General features: G+C 39.5%; 1 non-coding gene across 1 annotated transcript; it reads right to left on the reverse strand.

Annotated features, from left to right (window-relative positions):
• Positions 1-20,320: 20,320 nt before the first annotated feature.
• LOC122737835 lies at positions 20,321-20,448 on the reverse strand. Its single transcript, XR_006354598.1, has one exon. It is a non-coding gene; the product is annotated as a U6atac minor spliceosomal RNA (small nuclear RNA).
• Between the last annotated feature and the right edge of the window lie 183 nt (positions 20,449-20,631).

The raw sequence follows: 20,631 nt of genomic DNA on the forward strand, positions 1-20,631 counted from the left end.
TCTAGCTGCTCTCATAGTGAAGTTTATGTTATTAAAAATAAGTACATAGGAGAGATACCTTTCCACTATTCTGGTTCTCTTCCTGTGGTCACCCACAATACTGCAATAAAACTTGGGAAACTGAAAAAAAAAAAAGTACATAGTACTTTGAAAAAGGTAGATGTCCAGAGTGGTGTCTTGCACAGAATAGGTGCTTAATAAATGTGCACTCAATTTAATTTAAATAGAAGTGTCCTTTGTTTTGGTTATAGCTATGTTCCTGAAAAGTTGTATGGAAATCAAATTATTTTTCTTTTGACTTGTTTCATAGATGCTTTATCCTGCTACTTGAGTGATTTTTCAATTGCCCACAGCTCCTGACAATTTACTTTCTTTTTTTTTTTTTTGAGGCAATTGGGGTTAAGTGACTTGCCTAGGGTCACACAGCTAGTAAGTGTTAAGCGTCTGACATTAGTTTTGAACTCAGGTCCTTCTGACTCCAGGGCTGGTGCTCTATCCACTGCACCACCTAGCTGCCCTGACAATTTACTTTCAAGTTCATTTGCCCGTCAGTCTAAAATTCTCTGCCTATAACATGCTTTTAGAGAGTTTCCTCAGACTCTCAGAACTTAAGTGACTGGTCTAAGGTCACACATTTGGAAGTGTCAGGGGCTGGATTTGAATGCAGGGCTTCCTGATTTCAAGTCAAGCCCTCCCCTTGATTTAAATTACTGATTCTGAATTAAAGGGGTCTGTGTATAGGGGGCTCAATGAACTTGGGTGGGGGGATAATTACATCTTTATTTTCATTAACAAACTGAAATTTAGCATTTCAATCAATCATGAATGTAGACAACAAACCATTATTCTGAGAAGGAGTATCCTCACTCCATGAGGCAGCTAGGTGTTATAGTGGATAGAGTATCAGGCCTTAAGTCGGAAAGACTAATATTCCTGAGTTCAAATCTGGCTCCAGATATGTACTGACTGTATGACCATGGGCAAGTCACTTAGCCTTGTTTGCTTCAGTTCCTCATTTATAGAATGAGCTAGAGAAAGAAATGGCAAATCACTTCAAGAAAACTCCAAATGGGATCATGAAGAGTCAGAAACAACTGAACAACAACATCCTCAATCCATATCCTTGTTGAATATCTTTCTCCTGCTATGGCTGAGTAAATCTTTTGTTTTGGAATGACCTACAAGTAACTCTTTTTTTTTCTGGTATCAAACATAAACTTATCATAGATAATTGGCCTGAGTCAGGCTCAACCTGAAACATGTCTCTTCCTTTACAATTACCTTAATTTCAGAGTGCAAATTCAAGCATATTTTCTTCTATTTCTTGTTTTTTTAAAAATTGGAACATGGTTAGTGTGGACATTTTTTTTGCATGACTGTCCCTATTCATAATGGGCTTTATTTGTTTTTGCCTTCATAGTAGGTAGAAGAGAATTTGTAACTGAAAAAAAATTGAATGATGAAAAAAAAAATTCCCTCCATCGTTTCAAGTTAATTCAGCTGAGCAAAGCTCCCCTGCCTCTGAATTGCCCATCATGGTTTGTCCCCCAAGCATCTATGCACAACTCCTTGTAGCTGTTTCATGTTTAGACAACCAGAAAGTGTTCTAAGAGCCTGAGACTTAAGTTCCCTGAGCCCAACTTACATAGGAATGGGAGATAGTGATACTACCACAAGTGGTTTCTGCATAATGATGAGTAAGGGAGGAAGATCTGAAAGTGGCAATGGATGACAAAGAGGATGGTGACTCTTTTTTTTTTTTTGCAGGGCAATGAGGGTTAAGTGACTTGCCCAGGGTCACACAGCTAGTGTCAAGTGTCTGAGGTCAGATTTGAACTCAGATCCTTCTGAATCCAGGGTCGGTGCTTTATCCACTGTGCCACCTAGCTGTCCCAAGGATGGCAAATTTTCCTACTGGTCCTGTGTGGCCGGGGATGTAAGAGAAGTAACAGTGAGCCTTAGAAAAGGGTGCCAGCAGATGAAGTATAAGGAAAAAGCCAGGTTTCACTGGGCATCTGAAGATGACAAGAATGTGAAAACAGAGCTAGGATCATGAGATCATGGATTTAGAGATGGAATCCTCTCATTTTACAGATGAGGAAACTGAAGCACAGAGAGGCTAAATAATTTACCCAGGGTCACACCTCTGGGAACTCTGAGGCAGAATTGAACCAAGTCTCCCTGACATCAAATCTAGTACTCTACTGTCCTTTCAAATATTGAGGCTTGAAACCTAGGTGTCATTCTTGGCTCCTTAATCTCTCTTCTTTCATGTGTATATCTAATCTGTCATCCAGTTATTTTCTTTCTTTTTCTTTTTCTTTTCTTTTCTTTTCTTTCTTTCTTTCTTTTTTTTTTTTTGCGGGGCAGTGAGGGTTAGGTGACTTGCCCAGGGTCACAAAGCTAGTAAGTGTCAAGTGTCTGAGGCTGGATTTGAACTCAGGTTCTCAGGACTGAATTAAATCCTTTCCTCACTCCAGTCTATCTTCCATCTGGCTGTCAGATTGATCTTTCCAAATGAAAGGTCTGACCATGTAACCACCACTTCTATTCAATAAATGCCAATGGCTCCCTATTATCTCCTGGATCAATTCTAAAACCCTCCATTTAATTCTTAAAGACTTTTAAAAAATTTTGGTCCTTTCCTACCTTTCTAGTCTTCTGAAACTTTACTCCCCTTGACACACTCTGTGATTCCCCCAAGACTGGCTTCTTTGCTGTTCCTTATATAAGACCTTCAGTTCCTGGAGTATAGGGACTGCCTTTGGTATATCTTTGTATCCCTAATGTTTATAACAGTGCCTAGTATGTAGAAGGTCATTAGTAAATGCTTGGGCAGCTAGGTGGTGTAGTAGATAGAGCACTGGACTTGGAATCAGAAAGACATGAGTTCAAATCTGGCCTCAGACACGAATTAGCTGTGTGACCCTGTGCAAGTCACTTATCCCTCTCTGTTTGCCTCAGTTCCTCATCTATAAAATGAGCTGGAAAAGAAAATGGCAATCCTCTCAAGTATCTTTGGTTTGTTTTTTTTTTTTCCAAGGCAATGGGGATTAAGTAACTTGCCCAGGGTCACACAGCTAGTAAGTGTGGAGTGTCTGAGGCTGGATTTGAACTCAGGCCCTCCTGCATCCAGGGTCAGTGCTTTATCCACTGTACCACCTAGCTGCCCCCCCCCAAGTATCTTTGTCAAGAAAACTGGAAGCATCTGACTATGGGGGCTCCCCACCTAGTCAATCAATCAATAAACATTTATAAAACACCTACTATGTGCTAGGGACTGTACTAAGCACTGGTCCTCAAACAGCAGCAATTAAAGGTGAAAACTATCTCCCTGATTCCTATAAAAGTCAGCAGACATTGATTCTACCAAACTACCAGTAGGCAGAAAGAAACTATAACTGGAGGAAGGGATGCAGGAGCCAGTTAGTGTGCTGGGAAATATTTAACAACCACCTCTCAAGGGGAAACAAATGTATGACATGCTTTTAGGTTTAATCTGCATTAGCATTTTCTCCATCATTTTCATAAGTCTAGACAATACAGAAAAGAATAAATCAAACCCTGATTTGTAGCATTTCCTGGTTTCCAAGGCATAAATGCTCAGTGGGAATTTAACAATTGACTCTTGGGAACTGCTGGTTTGAGTGGGCTCCAGCACACCTTTGGATGGGGCAGAAGATGGAAATCCAATGCAGTCACAGCTACAAGGGAAAACACTTAATTCCTAAGAGAAAGGGTCCTGGAAACTCAGCTGTGGTCATTTTTTTTCTTCTCTGAGTTTACTCTGTCCAGGGACCTGGACCAGGTCCCCACAGCCTCCAATGAGAGGATAAATGGTCCATCATCCTAGAGCTAGAAGGCATTTTGTAGGCTATGATAATTTGTGCTCCTATTATTGAGCATAGATGATGAAATAGACCCAGGGAAGTTTAATGATTTGCTTATGGTCACATAGGTAGTTAACTGTTAGATGTAGGCTCTGAATCTAGATTCTCTGACTTCATAGTCAGTGTGCTTTTCTAGCTGTAGCACACTGACTTTTAGAAGAGACTGAGGATGTCATGTGTGTGTGTGTGTGTGTGTGTGTGTGTAGGTAGGGTGGGGACTTTTTTTGCACAACTGGGAGGGAAGAGTTCAAGTTGCAACCCCAAGTGACATATTCTGCAACATTGAGCCTAATCAGCAATGAAAAAAAAGTTACACCTTTAACAAAAGAGGCATTGCAGGCGTCCTAGGACAAACAAATGCAGAAATCAGCAGAATACTTGGCTTGCCAACATTACAATCAGAGAAACACAAGAAAGATCAATGCAGTTATCCAGAAAAGATTAAATATGATATAAATTCTCTGTTTTATGGACTATTTTTAAGGAAAAAAAAGGCATTGCATTTTGGGGTAAAGGAAAGTCCAAAGAGGAATCATGAAGGGACCCATAGAGCTGAAGATTTAATGGGAATTTAAAGAATCTGGAGAAAGGAAAGAGGGAGATCTGAATTAATACAGCAAGGCTCAAATCTCATGGTCTCCTATAGTAGTAGTAGGCTTCCACCAGTCGCGGACGACCATGGATCAGTGCCTTGAAGAGCCACAGGCCACAGTGTGGCTGTGCAGTCTGATACGGGAGCTGCAGCTCCTGCTGCAAGGAGGACATTGGAAAACTGCACTTTCTGTTGCCCATTGGTTCCTGTGTCTCATTCGTTTTTCTTCCTCCAGAGCTTGAAGGCCCATCTCAGCTGTGCGCAAACTACTCCTGAGTACTGAACTCCTCCCAGCTGCAGATGTCTATTCCCAGAGCCCTGTAGGGAAGCTGGGGGCGTCCAGCAGGTCTTTGGCCTGAGGCTAACTCGTCATAGAGTAGGTCTTTAGGGATGCACCCATCTTGCATCCTATAAGTCAATCAATATCTTTTGAGGGAGATATATCTTTTATTTATATTTCTATATCTCTTGGGTCTTTTATATCCCTTACCTCTCCTCTCTGTTCTTAAAATTTTCTAATTTTCCAATTGTGGGAACAGGGAGAGAGGAGGAAAGAGATATAGAAGAGCCAAAGCTTCACCCTCGCCCAGCTCAAAGGTGAGCAGAGAAGGGATACGAATGTCTTTAGTCTCTCAACAAGAATTAGGGCTGTCCCAGAATAGGATTAAAATAAAGGAAAGGAAGTCCAGGGATAGAGAGAACATTAAGGAGAACTTGTCTTTGAAGGGGAAAGGAAAGGGGTTCCACTAAATAATAATCCCATAGTGTGGGGAGATTTGCATCTGTGGCAAGAGACAGGCATCTTTGGTTTGTGGGAGGAGGGAAAGAATTTGTTCATTAGCAGAATGCTTTCCATATGAAAGTGTTGCACCTCCCAGCATTACATTGTACTCTGGGAACTAGGATATATGAGTTCCTAAGAACAGTCTGGGTAATAGAGGTTGTCCCACCCCAGCATAGAAAGAGAGATAGGATAACCTAACATTAGGAGTTGTGAGAAAAATATGCGCCCCCCCCCCCCCAAAAAAAAAAAGCTGATTGAAGTTCTCTGGGGAATATCTGGGAGATTAATTTCACCTGGGAGAAGGGTGCTTACTAATGGCTCCTTTCCTCCCCCTCCCCAGCAATTAGGATCACAAGATGGGAGAGACCCAGGGCTGGTCACATGGGGGAGGAGTTTAGAGGGCTGCCCCTTTGACTGTATTGTATTCTGATTGGCTAGCATTTGGTGCCAGTGTCTTGTCCAGAAGATTGTAGCTGAGGAAGAAGGGTGGAGCCAGCCCATTAAGAGATAAAAGGGTCTTGAGTCCCACATAGCTGCCATTTTCATTGGGGAGTTGGCCCATTTGCACATAAATGTATAACTAAAGGCCTTTGATACTTCTCCAACACTGAGTCCCAGAAATTTTTAAATGGGGTTTCTCACAATTTTATTTCTCACAGGAGTGATGAATGATGTGGGTGTGGTCACTGTACAACATTGCTTCCATTCTTTTTTTTTTTTTGGGGGGGTGGTGGTGGTGTGTGAGGCAATTGGGGTTAAGTGACTTGCCCAGGATCACACAGCTAGTGTTAAGTGTCTGAGGCCAGATTTGAACTCAGGTACTCCTGAATTCAGGGCTGGTGCTTTATCCACTGCGACATCTAGCTGCCCCCATTGCTTCCATTCAACACTGAATGATATTTCATGAATTTTGAGAACTACAAAATTTACTGAGGACTGATTCCCCACCCAGTCCCCTCTTTCCTAGACTAATGAATTGCCTGGGGCTAACCAATCTTTTGTCATTTCCAATCTCTTGATGGACTTATGGACCTTTCCCCCAAGCAACTTATCCCTTCCCAACGTTTCCCTACCTTATTCCTGAGACTTTATGTTATTATGTAAAAAGGATCCACCTACATTAAGTAGTTTCTATTTAGAGTTAGTAGCTCCTATACTTAGCTTTTTTTTTTTTTTTGGTGAAGCAATTGGGGTTAAGTGACTTGCCCCGGGTCGCACAGCTAGTAAGTATTAAGTGTCTGAGGCTGGATTTGAACTTATGCCCTCCGCTCTATCCACTGTGCCACCTAGCTGCCCCCTCTTATACTTAACTTAGGAGCAGTTCTATTGTTTCTTTTGTTAAAGGTTCACTTACATTAAGTAGTTATAAGTGACTCTGGAGCAATCTTTTGGTTCCCTTCTATTCTGTTACCCCATAAAAACCCTGTCCTCAGTTCTCATCTTTGGGTATTCCTAGCTTCAGAGCTTTGTGATACCATGAGCTATAGTTCTTCTGCCCTGATTAAAGACCTTATTTCTCTATATTGATTGTTTCCTTAATTTACAGGTTAACAATTTCTAAGAATAAGATAGTAGTAAAAAGGGAGAAGGAGGTAAGATCTTCAAAGGCAGTAACATAGAAAGAGGATAAAAGAGGGAGTTCAGGTTTAGCACTGCAGAAACTCTACTCTTAGGAGGGACAAAAAGAGAATGACAACGAAACAAATGAGGGAGAGCCAGTGATTTGGAGAATATAATTCAGATGAGAGGAAAAGGGCAAAGAAATAAAGAAGAGGACAAAAATCAAAGAAACTTTATTGAAAAAGTCACTATAAAATGATGTTTAAAGTAAAAAGGAGAAGACTTTGAACCACATTACCTAGCTGGATGGGAGAAATGGGTTAAAAGAGCCCAAGAAAACCCAGAAAAAAACAAACAAGTCTAGAAAGCCCAGAAAAAAATGGGTCAAGAAAGAAAGAAAAAGGAGGAAGATTCTGGAGAACTGAATGGAAAGGAAGAACAGAGAAGCTCAGAATTGGAAAGGACTGAATATCCAGCTCAGGCTGGATAGAGATGAGAGAGTGGAGAGAATTGGCAGAGAAAGGATTTTCCACTCAGATGCTTCTGAGTCAGTGATTAGAGGTGCAGGAGAGAGGAATTTGCTAACTGTAGTGTATGGGAAATATAAAGTACAGTGTATGAGAAATACAAAGTTCAGAGAAGCTAAATCATCTCCGAGGTTCTAATTAGAACCTTTGCAGATCCTCACTCTGAGGTAGATCTCTCTAGTTGATTACAGGGTGGTAGATTATTTGCCAGGAAATATATCAACTGTCTCATAGTCACGGCCATTTACTGAGTGATTCCTCTTTATTTAGGTGCTGGTATGGGGCAGGCTGACCCCTGAGAGAAATAATTATTTTACTGTTATATTAATGACCAATTATTAAATTGGGATCTAGTCTTTTCTCCTCAAATTTCCTTGTTAAGGCCCAACTTTTGTTAAAGTCAATCTCTGAAGGATGTTACTGATTGAGATTACTCCTAGCCCTCAAAGAACACAATATTCAATTTTGCTGGGACCCACCCAACTAGGAATCCTAATTTCTGTTTAGAGTATAAACAGGATTCAGTCAGGGAGGGTACTTATTCTGGGGAATGGAAGGGTCCTGGTACCCCTCCATTAGCATTTAGGGTGATCCAGTTTATGAAAGAGAAAACCAACCAGAATGGTCTGGATGGATTGCTGGGGGCGGCTGAATCTCATGATGAAGTCCCAGTTCTCAGCAGGAGGGGCTAAAGACTTTTAGTCCACCTCCTCATTAAATGTCCACCAGTCAGGGTTGATTTTCAGTTGTCAAGGGAACTCCCCTTCTAGGGTTATTTAAAGTTTTCAGGCTTTGGTTACTGAGAGAAAACAGTGACCATCAATTTATAGATTGAAGGCTAGCCTAATTAATACATTGATTGTTAATTACCCAGAAAACTCTCTCAGAGTTTTTTGTTTGTGTCACCCCCATCTGAAGGCGGTCACCAGAGATGAGTGTGATGGACACCCATGGGAGAGTAGGGAACTGGGTAAAGGAGCATGGCTGGGAATTCCCGGCAGGCCCTTTCTCCAACACAAAACCCCGATTTCCCCAGCATAGTTTGGGTTTGGTTGTCAGGATCAAATAAAATATTGCCCGTTAAACACCATAGACACGTGACTTAGTGTTTCCTGCACTGTGAGCCCTGTTCCTTTCCAAAGCCTCTCCAGATTAGATTGCATCTTGTGGAGACTGCCAGAAGTTCTGTCTGTCTGTGGATTCCATTGATGAGACTGCCAAGGCTGGAGTGATTTCCCAGGGATATTTCCTCTGCTTCATTTTAGTTGATTTGATGCAAATGACTTCCTGTTAGGATGCCAGGTAGAGTCTTTCTAGGCGAAAATCCCGCCATCTTTGCTTCAATTTTAGTGCTTGTCTCCAGAAGCCAAATGGAAGAAGTCTCTGGGTCAAGGAAAAGAGAAGCTCCCAAGTAAAACAGAGAACACATTTCACCTTTCTTGTTGTTCTGTAGGTGAAAACAAATATTTCTTCCTAAAGACAAGAGGAGATGGGGAAGAAGGCTCAGCATCCCTTTGGCACAGCATCATCTTGGGGGACCCAGTTACCCCAAATAGTGAGTAAAAAAAAAATTTAGTAAGTTCTTAGTACATGCCAGCTCCTGTGCTAAACACTGGAGGAACAAAGAAAGACAAAGGATGGGGCAGCTAGGTGACGCAGTGGATAGAGCACTGGCCCTGGAGTCAGGAGAACCTCAGTTCAAATCTGGCCTCAGACACTTGACACTTACTAGCTGCGTGTCACTTAATCCCAACTGCCCCGCAAAAAAAAAAAAGAAAGGAAGGAAGGAAGGAAGGAAGGAAGGAAGGAAGAATGACAAAGGATGATCCCTGTTCTCAAGGGGGTTCACTCTTATGGGGGAGACAACTTGAAAACAGCTACAGACAGGATCTATAGTAGATATATTGGAGATCACCAACAGAGAGAAGGCATTAAAGTCTTCCTGCAGACGCTGGGCTTTTAGTTAGGACTTGAAGAAAGCCATGATTCCTATGGAAACATGTATTAGACCAGGAAAGCCACCAAAAAAGGACCTACCCTTCTTATTAAGAATGGATTTGGATGCTCCGTCCCTCTCAGGTCTAGCAGAGCGAGGCTGGCTGACTGAATACTCTGCAGGCCTGCATGTTGTTGGGTAAGTAATCCAAGTCTTGACTCCTCTGATTAGGAACTGAATGCAGGGAGTTGGGCCACAACTAGAGACCCTTGTAGCAGAGAGATCAGGAAAAGTGATTCGGTGGGGAGGGGAAGCTGCTTCCTCTTTCCCTTCCTCACTTTGCTCTGTGCTGTTCCCTTCCTCTTTTTCCTTCCTTAAGATCTGGAATCCACCCTGCCGAAGCTTAGCATAGTCAGCAAACAGGACAAATGTGGGCTACAGTTGTGGGAGGGGGAAGGGATCAGGCCTCTATTTCTAGCGGGCCCTTCTTTCCCAGCTTTTGCTAGGAAAAAGCCTACTCTGTTATGGGATGCAAACTTCTTGAAAGGGCCTCATTGCAGATTTGTGGTCATTTTATTCCTGGGTAGTTTCAAATGGGCAATTAAAAGAGAAGCTGAAGATAAAAAGTCTCTTTACTTGCTTAAAAGTAAAAATGGACCCAAGGATAAAAACAGGATTATTTCAAAGTGAAAATTATTCCCCCTAAGGTTGTCATATTAAGTTGGACCTGAACTGTGGATCCTTGAGCAAGTCGGTCAACTGCATATTTTAATTTATTCACCTGGAACTTATACCTGCTTATATCACATGACCTGAGGAGCAATAAAATGAACATAAAGTATTTTGCCTACAGATGGTTCTGTGTAAATGTATAATAGCCATTGAAGTCATGACTTTCTCTTTCAAATATTTGATGGATTGAATCAGTCGCCTGGTAGAATGAATCACCATAAAAAGGCCATGGTTAAGTTGTTGGGATAAGTATGTTCTAAAATGACTTAGACTCCTAAAGGTCTAGGCAGTCATGTTTTGGTAGTCCAAACTGTATTGTTTAGTATGCTGAAGACTTCCAATTTCTCTGGGCTAGAAATTCTTTTTCTGAAGGAAGGTTTCCCACTTATATTGTGGCAGGTAAAGTTGAAAATAGGAGGGAGAGTTGAATTTAGGTTATTTTCAAGGTCCTTTCCTGTTCAAAGACTCTATGATTCTACGACTCATTTAAAAAACAGACATTCACTGAGAGGAAGTTCCTTTTTTTTTTTTAAAATTATTTGCACAGAAGAACACTTATAAAATAAAGCATTAGAGCAGAGTTCATTTTAGAACTCTAACGTATATAAATGAGACCTCCCAAATGGTTATCAACTATAGTAATTAAGAATGCTATTAAGGGGGCAGCTAGGTGGCGCAGTGGATAGAGCACTGGTCCTGGATTCAAGAGGACCTGAGTTCAAATCTGACAGACACTTAACACTTACTAGCTGTGTGACCCTGGGCAAGTCACTTAACCCCAATTGCCTCACACACACACACAAAAAGATTATAAAAAAAGGAATGCTATTAAGATGAATTCTACATAAATGAATTTACTTATTTGGTGCCATGCCAAACTACCAAAAATTATCTTATAAAGCTAGAAAAGTCATCTGAAAGAACAAAATGGCAAGAAAATCAAGGGAATTAATGAAAAAAATGTGTAGGAAGGTGGTCTAGCCATACCATATCTCAAACTGTATTATAATTTGATAATTATCAAAACAATCTGATACTGTATAAGAAATAGAGTGGTAGATTAGTGAAATATATTAGTATATGATGCACAGTAGTAAATTACCATAATAATTTAGTGTTTGATAAATGCAAAGAACCCAGTTTTGGAGACAAGAAAACAGTATTTGACAAAAACTTCTAAGAAAAACAGAATGTAGTTTGGCAGAAACTAGATATAGGCCAAAATATCACACCATATTACAAAGATAAGGTCAAAAGGGGTACATGATTCTGACATAAAGGGTGATACCATAAGCAAATTAGGGGAGCATGGAATAGTTTACTTATCAGATCTATGGAGAAGAGAAGAATTTATGACCAAACAATAGATAGAGAATATTATGAGATGTAAGATGGATAATTTTGATTATATTAAATTAAAAAGGTATTACATAAGCAAAACCAATGTAGCCAAGATTGGAAGGAAAGCAAAAAACTGGGGGGGGGAGTTTTACAGCAAGTTTCTTTAATAAAGGCCTCATTTCTCAAATATATAGATAATTGAGTCAAATTAAATGAGTATGTCATTCTCCAATTGACAAATGGTCATAAGATATGAACAGCTAGTTTTCAGATGAAGAAATCAATACTATCATGAAAAATGCTCTAAGTCACTATTGATTAGAGAAATACAAATTAAAACAACTTTGAGGTACCACTTCATATCCATCAGATTGGCTATGACAGAAAAGGAAAATAATAAATGTTGGAGGGGACGTGGTAAAATTGGGACACTAATGCACAGTTAGTGGAGTTGTGAACTGTTCCAGCCATTCTGGAGAACAATTTGGAACTATCTGCAAAGGTCTATAAAACTGTGCATACCCTTTGACCCAGAAATACCACTACTAGGTATATATTCCAAAGGGATTTTTTTTAAAAAGGGGTGGGGGAAGGACCTATATGTACAAAGATATTTATAGCAACTCTTTTTGTGGTAGCAAATACTTGGAAATTGAGGGGATGCCCATCAATTGGGGATTGACTGACCAATTTGTTCTATATGATTGTAATGGAATATTACTGTGATGTAGGAAATGATGAGTAGGTGGATTTCAGAAAAACCTGAAAAGACTTATATGGTACAAAGTGAAGTGAACAGAACCAGAACATTGTGCACAGTAATACTAATACTGTACAATCATCAACTGTGAATGATAGCTATTCTCAGCAATACAATGATCCAAGACAATGCCAAAGGACTAATAATGAAAAATGCTATCCGACTCCAGAGAAAGAACTGATGGAATCTGAGGACAGATTAAAGCATACTATTTTTCAATTTTTGTATTTTTTTCTTTGCATTTGTGTCTTCTTTCATAAAATGACTAATATGGTAATATGTTTTGCATGATTGAAGATGTATAACCCATATGAAATTGTTTATTGTCTTAGGGAGGGGGAAGGTGAGGAAGGAAGAGAGAAAATCTGGAATTCAAAAATTTTAAAATAGGAATGTTAAAAATTGTCTTTACAAGTAATTGGGGGGGGAATGACATATTATTTTTTTTTTAAATGATGAGCAGACTTTTTGTGGTGGATAAGAACTGGAAATCAAAGGAATGTCCATCAATTAAACAAGCTAAACAAGCTGTGGTTTATGATGGTGATGGAATATTATTGTGCTATAAGAAATGACAAGGAGGAGGATTTCAGAAAGACCTGGAAAGACTTGTATGAACTGATGTATAGTGAAGTGAGCAGAACCAAAAGAACAATGTGCACGGAGACAGAAATATTGTTTGATGAGGAACTATGAAAGACTTAACTATTCTCAGCAATACAATGATCCAAGACAATCCTAAAGAACTAATGATGAAGCTTACTACCCACTTCCAAAGAACTGATATTGATTGAACACAGACTGAAGAATGTTATTTTTCACTTTCTTTCATTTTTCCTTCTATTCAAGTTTTCTTGTAAAAATGACTAATCTGTTAATTTTTTACATAATTGCACATGTATAATGCATATCTGATTGTTTACTGCCTCAGGGAGGAGGGGAGGGAGGAATGGAGGGATGAAATTTGGAACTCAAAACTACAAATAGGGGGCAGCTAGGTGGCGCCGTGGATAGAGCACTGGCCCTGGATTCAGGAGGACCTGAGTTCAAATCTGACCTCAGACACTTAACACTTACTAGCTGTGTGACCTTGGGCAAGACACAACCCCAATTGCCTCTCCAAAAAAAACACAAAACCTCAAAACTATAAATAAAAATGTTTATTATTATTATTTTTAATGATTAGGAGAATGCCTTCAGAAAAACCTGGGAAGATTTATATGAACTAATGCAAAGTGAAATGAGCAGAACAAGTAGAACATTATATGCAGTAACAGAATTGTATGATGATTAACTATGAATGTCTTAGCTATTTTCAGAAATACAATGATCCAAGACAACCCCAAAGGACTTATGATGAAAAATGCTATCCACCTCCAGAGAAAGAACTGATGGAGTCTGAAGGCAGATTGAAGCATACTATTTTTCAGTTCCTGTATTTTTTTGTGTTTTTTCATTGAATCTGTGTTTTCTTTCACAACACAAATAATATGGAAGCATGTTTTGCATAACTGCCCAAGCATAACCTATATTAAATTGTTTACCTTCTTAGTGAGGGGGCAGATAATAGGGGGGAGAGAATTTGGAATTCAAAATTTAAAACTTTTGAATTTTAAATTTGAAAAATTGAATATTAAATATTGTTTTTATGTGTAACTGAAAAAATAAAATAGGTTTTTTAAAAAAAGAATACTCTAAGATAAGGTGGAGCTAAAATCACAGATTAAAGTTAACAACCCAGCTGAAGTCTTTCACATTCTCCTCCAAATAACTTTAAAATAATGCCCCAAATCAAATTTTGGAGAAGAAGCTCCAACAAAAGGTCAGATTGAGATATTTTCCAGCCTAAAAAGATTTAGGAAGTAGGGAGGAGAGGTCTGTGATACTGAGGTGGAGGACTGTCCAGACTACAGCCCTCATGGTGCCAGCACCTGCAGTGGGCTTTGAATGTGGCTGAAATAGCAGCAGAAGCAACAGTAGCTTTGGGAGCTCTCAGACCAGACAATTGGTCAGAAAAAGATTACAGGGAACCCTTTACTGGTACTGGGTACAAGTTGCACTGATTGGCAACTTGACTGCCCGTAGCTGTTCTGGGTCACATGGTAGAGAGGAGTACTTGTGGTCAGTCACCCATAAAACATAAAAGGATAGTAGAATAGAATAGAAATCAGAATGCAACAATATGTTTTGTACAAGAGAAATACTTGAAACAGAAAGACATACACAGAGTATGGCTAGAGCAGAATCTAACATATTTCAGCTGAAGTAAAAAAGTCAGGGAGAGCAATCATGATCTAAGACAAAGCAAAAACTAACCTAATTAAAAGAGATAATCAGGAAAGCTACACTTTGTTAAAAGATACCATAGACAATGAAATGGCATAAAAATTTCTACATAAAGTTTCTCTAATAAAAGCCTAATTTCTCAAATATAGAGAGAATGGAGTAAACTTGGTAAACAACCAAATAAAATAAGTCATTCCCCAATTGGTAAATGCTCAGGTAGTTTTCAGAAGAAGAAATCAAAGTTATCTATAGTTATATGAAAAACTGCTCTAAATCACTATTGATTAGAGAAATGCAAATTAAAACAACTCTGTTGTACCACCTCACACCTATCAGAAATGACAAATGCTGAAGGGGTGGGGGGAGATAGGTACATTAATACACTCTTGGTATAGTTGTAAACTGGTCCAACTATTCTGGAGAAAAATGTGGAACTATGCCCAAAGGGCTTTTACCCAGCAATGCCACTACCAAATCTGTACCCCAAGGAGATCAAAGAAAAATGAAAAAGACCTATATGTACAAAAATATTTTTGTGATGGCAAAGAATTGGAAATTGAGGCAGTGCCCATCAATTAGGAAATATTTGGCTGAAAACGTTGTGGCATATAATTGTAATGAAGTACTATTGTATTATAAGAAATGACCAGGAGCAATGTTTCAGAAAACAAAACAAAACAAAACAAAAACATGGCAAGACCTATAGGAACTGATGCAAAGTGAATCAAACTTATCATTGTACACAGTATCAGTAATATTGCATTGATCAACTGTGAACAATTTGGCTACTTTGATCAGTACAATGATCCAAGACAATTCCAAAGTACTCGTGATGAAAAAATGCTATCTACCCCTAGAGAGAGAGCTGATGAATTCTGAGTGCAAATTGAAGTATAATTTTCTCACCTTCCTTGTTTTAAATTTTGCAATATGGTTAATATGGAAAGATGCTTTGCATGATTTCATATGTATAATTGATATCATATTGCATGTCTTCTTAGTGGGTGGTGGAGTATTGGTGGGAAAGAAGGAAAGAATGTGGAACTCAAAAAGAACTTAAAAAGAAAAGAATGTTCAAAATAAATAAATAATAAATTTAATAAAGAAAACTCTAAGATTTTCCTTCAAACTCAAAATAAAACTAAGGTGAACAAATGCTGTCATTATACTACCCATATATATATATTCCCATTTTTGTTTGCTTTTAAAAATATCTAGTGTTATGAGAAGCAGCAAAGCAAAGGAAATTTCAGAGAAAGGGCTCAGAGCCAGAAAGATCTGATTCCAAGTCCACACTATTTCTGTAGCTCCTTATAGCTTTCAGCAGGTGGTTCTCTCCCCCCCTCCCCCAATTACTCAGCTTTCCAAGTATCCTTTCACTCTGCATTTTAACAATCTGTTTTTTACAGGCCTACATTCAGCTTTTATCTCCAGTTTTCAGTATTCTTATCTTCCTTCCAAGGTCATTTCAAGTGTCATCTCTTCCTTCAGACCTTCTCTGATCTTCAGGTTGTAAAGGTTCTTTCTAGGGGAGTACAGATAAATGTTTAACAACTAGCTTTAGTGGATGGGGGAGGGGAAAATATGCAAGCATGAACATTTTTAAAGTTTAATCTGCATTATTATCATTTTCTCCATTGCTTCTTAAGTCTAGAGTCAACAATCCACCAGACAATAAATCATGGCTTGATTTTGTAGAATGTGCCTATAACTGTTCACATTGAAAAGCTGGTTGAAGCTGGCTCCAGCACACTTTAGCATAGGGCTTCTTAAACATTTTCCACTTGCACTTTTCACCTGAGAAATTTTTACATGACTCTAGGTATATAGGTATATAAAATAGGTATACATAACCTTTTACTGTTGCCAAATTTTTTTGCAACCCCCACATTCAGTTACCCCCACAGTTTAAGAAGCTAGGCTTTAGCTGTATTTTCACTGCTACCCCCTTCTCTTCACCCCTCCCACCCCCAAAAGAATGCAAGCTCCTTGAGGAGAAGAAATATTTCATTTTTGTCTTTGTATCATATATGTGCCACCTAGCACAGCACCTTGTTGAGATCAGAAAAGTGCCTTCAGTTACCTGGAAGCTGCCAGGGAAATTCTACCTAGATATAGCATGGGCTCAACCTAAGACTCTACTGGTATGGGGAACTTATATAGCCTTTAGGAATTATCTGGTGCTCTGAGAAGTTGAATAATTTGCCCAGGGTCACATAGCCAGCATGTCAGAGGTAGGACATGAACGCATGGCTTTCTGGCTCCAAGGCCAGCTTTCTATCCACTGTCACATCCTGCCTCTTATGTAGTTGCATAACCAAGCCTTAGTATTGTGTGTAAATCTGTCAAATTGTGATAAGGTGGCTTCATTCCTTTCTGTAAAGTAAAAGTATGACAGTTATATTCCTTAAAAAGCATTTCCCCAATGACTGCTGGATCCATGCCTATGCTAGATGGTTGAGATAGCAGGATGTCTGATTGATTCCCTGATAAATGGTATCTTATCTAAACAACCTGAAATACTAAAGGTTGCTTTAGATGGGACTTGCACATAAGGAATGAATAACTTCCAGACTATCGATATCTGGTTCAAGTAGTCCTGCCTTATCATGGGCATAGGAGAAGGACAGGATTCTAAAATACCAGCACCTTTAGACTCCTTACATTCTTACAGTGTGTCCTATTTTTTAAAAAAGAGGAAGATCTATGGTTGTATAAACCACATTATGTGTGTGTGTGGGGGTGGTACTCGCCAAAGGAGGATGCCACTCTGCTAGGGATTTGCTTATTTTTCAGGTAGCAAAGTGTAAGGAAGTCTTGGAGCTTTTATGATTTTTTTAATCTTTCTGGCCCTAGAATTTAGACTCCTATTATAAGAGGAAATTATGAAATAGGGAGCCAGGGAGAGCACTCCTTTAGGAATGAAGGATAATTATTAAAGAGAAGCAACAAATTTAAAAGACTGGTTAGTGACTTTTAACTAGAAACTCCAACAGAAGCCCATCAGCCCTGATCTTTCATAAACTCTGGCACGAAATCATGTCAGCTAGGTAGTACAAGCAAGCACTATGTAAACTCACTCAATGACCATTAGAATTGGGTGTCACCTCCTTGTAGACTGTCCAGTCCAAACAAATATGTGCAAACAATTTAGGTACATGATAAATAGTAATTAATTAAAAGGGGGGAGGCATTAGAATTAAGAGGGGTTGGGAAAGGCTTTCTGTAAAAAATGGGATTTTAATGGGGACTTGAAGGAAACCAGGAGGCAGAGATGAGGAGGGAAAGGATTCTAGTCATGAAGGATGGCTAACAAAAATTCCCAGAACCAAGAGTGTCTTGTTTGTTGAGCAGGAAGGAGGCCAGTGTTACCAAATCAAATCAAACAGTGTGTGTGTGTGTGTGTGTGTGTGTGTGTGTGTGTAGAGGTGGGGTGCTATATGGTATGAGAAGACTGGAATGGTACAGGGAAGCTAGGTTACCAAGGACTTAGAATGCCAAACAAAAGATTTTGTTCCTTGATTTGATCCTTGAGGCATTATGGCACCCATGGAATTTATTGAGTGGGGGGTGGGAGTGGTGACATTGACAATGTAGAGGGATCAGAAGAGGATGACCAGGATAGTGAAGGACCTAAGGAAGATGCCATATGAGGATCAATGGAAGAAAGTGGAGATTCTTAATGTGCAGAAGAGAGGACTTAGTGGGGACATGATACCATTGCCATGCAGAAGAGGGATTGGACTTTTGTTTTGTTTTGCAGCTGACCCCAGAAGGCAGAACTAGAGCTATGAATGGTATTTGGAAATAGGAAAATTTAGGCTTGATGGCAGGAAACATTTCCTAACAATTAGGGTTGGCCAGCAGTGGAATGGGCTACCTTGGGAGGTAGTGGCTTGCCCCTCACTGAAGGTCTTCAAGAAATAGCTGGATGACCACTGTCAAGCATGTTGTAGCAAGGATTCTTGTTTTATTACAGGGTGGACTAGATGGCTTCATGTCTCATGGCAATCTCCGAAAATTCTGTCATTCAGTCCATTTCAGTGCCAAGCGTGAATACATATTTCATTGTTCATTTTGACATCAGAGGACAAACATAAAAATGTATGATATTGGATATATTTTGAAACACCTTAAATGTCTGTGAGTGATCTCCAGAAGTGTCTCTACAAGTGACAAATATTTTAATGGAGAATAACAATCAGCACCTTTGGAAGAATATTTTTAATATTTCTGAAAGGCAAGAGAAAAATAATGGATCCCCCACAAATGGTTGTTGGTATCTATTTTCCCCACCAAACTCTTCTCATTTGCTGGATGATTCATTAGACAAACTTCAGGGTAAGGAGTAAATCTGAGTAGATAATATGAGATAGCACTGGCTCTGGATTTCGAAGATCTATGTTAAGAATCCAACCTCTATCATTTATTGCCTATTTGGACAAATCACTTAAGGAACTCAGTGGTCCTCAGTTTCCCCATCTTTAAAATGAGAGCATTGGACTGAATGACCCTCTGAGGTTAATCCCAGTTCTACTTTTATGATCCTATGGTGCTACCTTTAAAAGTGAGGATGTAGCAGTGTAGGAATGACAATTATTCAGTTCACCACAGGAACCACTTGACTATTTTGACATCATGAAGCTCTTTTTGATAGTTGCTTAACTGCATAAAAAAGCCCGAGTGTCAAATTATTCACTCACTCAAGGTGAAAATATAGTGTGTGCTTAGAGATAGAAACCTACTCACAACTCTTGCTCCAAAGATTTTTAGAAGCCTTTCTCTCCCTATCCTTCCCTCTCTCCCTCTTTCCCTCTTCCTTTCCCTCTCTTTCATTCTTTCCTTCTCATGAGAACTGCAAATAGTTCAGTTTGGATTGGGTTTAGGGTATATAAGGGGAAAGGAAAGAAAATACCTGAAAGGTAGATTGAGACTAAAAGGTGTAGGCTTTGAATGTGTGTAATTTAAGATTCTAAATGCGGGTTCTAATCTGTTCCCCCAGTTTTGGGGGAAACTGACTAAAATTACTGATAAAACGAGTTTAGGTTTTTAAGGGTTTATTGAAAGATAGAAAGAGAAAGATTGAGAACAGAATTCCAACAGCCTGGCATTCCTATCTTTCCTCAAATTTCCTGTGAAGTCCTCTGCCGTCACCATCACCATCAAGTCAGGAACCAAAAAGAGACAGAGCTCTCCGTGCAGGCCCTCTTTCCTCCTTCCTGTCCCCTCCCAGAAAATAGGAGGTTCCTCAAGTTGATTGGCTGGTAGCCTTGATAGACAGCACCCATGAGCAAACGTCACTTCCTGATGCCAAGGAAAAGCCACATGGCCTTACCCTCTGAGGCATTCTCCTCATGGTGGAGCTTTCCTATAGTAAGTCTCCAGTAGGTGGCATCATTCCAATCATTACAAATGCCAGGTAGAATTTATATTTAATTTTAATAGGCAATGGGGAAAAGTGAAAGTTTCCAAGGAAAGTTTCCAATACTGGACCTGGACTCTGGGAAGATTAAGCTAGCAGCAGTATGGTAGGAGTGCTCTGAATTCACAGAAGCGATCATATATTTTAAGTGTGACAGTAGAAAAAACACTGAATGAAGAAGTCATAAAACTCGGGCTTGAGCCCCAGTTCTATTTATAAGCCATAAGATTTAACCTCTCTGAGCGTTGGTTTCCTAACCTGTTAAAGAGTACTATTCATATTTGCACGGTCTAGCTACAGTACAGGTCATCACAGGACTGTGGTGAAGAAAGCACTTTATGGAGTCAGATAGCAGGCTTAGCCCACTGTAGCACAGAATTTCCAAACTCAAGCAGTTCAATAGGTTCAGCTTCCCCAGTAGTAGGTGCTACAGGCATGTATGACCATGCAGAACAAAGAACCCATTTTCAAAGGATAGTTAATTCTGGTATATTCTTGATGGTTAGATACCACAGAGTAGGTGACAATGCCTTAACTGTATATGTGTTGAAAAGGCCACTAGGACCTCTTCCATCCTTATTAAGGGGAGTGTTAACACTCTCTCCTTTCACTTGGCAGGTTTGAAGATCACCTGGCAAGATAATGTACTGGACACTAATGTCCTTTCTTGAACTAAACTGCCAAACATTCAAAGTGTACTGCAGAGAGTCCAACTTTGATCAGCTGGCCACGTTGTTTGAATGCCAAATGTACACTTGCCTAAGAGACTATTTTACAGAGAACTCACACAAGGCAAGTATT

Source organism: Dromiciops gliroides, chromosome 1 (assembly GCF_019393635.1).
Source record: "Dromiciops gliroides isolate mDroGli1 chromosome 1, mDroGli1.pri, whole genome shotgun sequence".
Classification (NCBI taxonomy): Eukaryota; Metazoa; Chordata; class Mammalia; order Microbiotheria; family Microbiotheriidae; genus Dromiciops; species Dromiciops gliroides.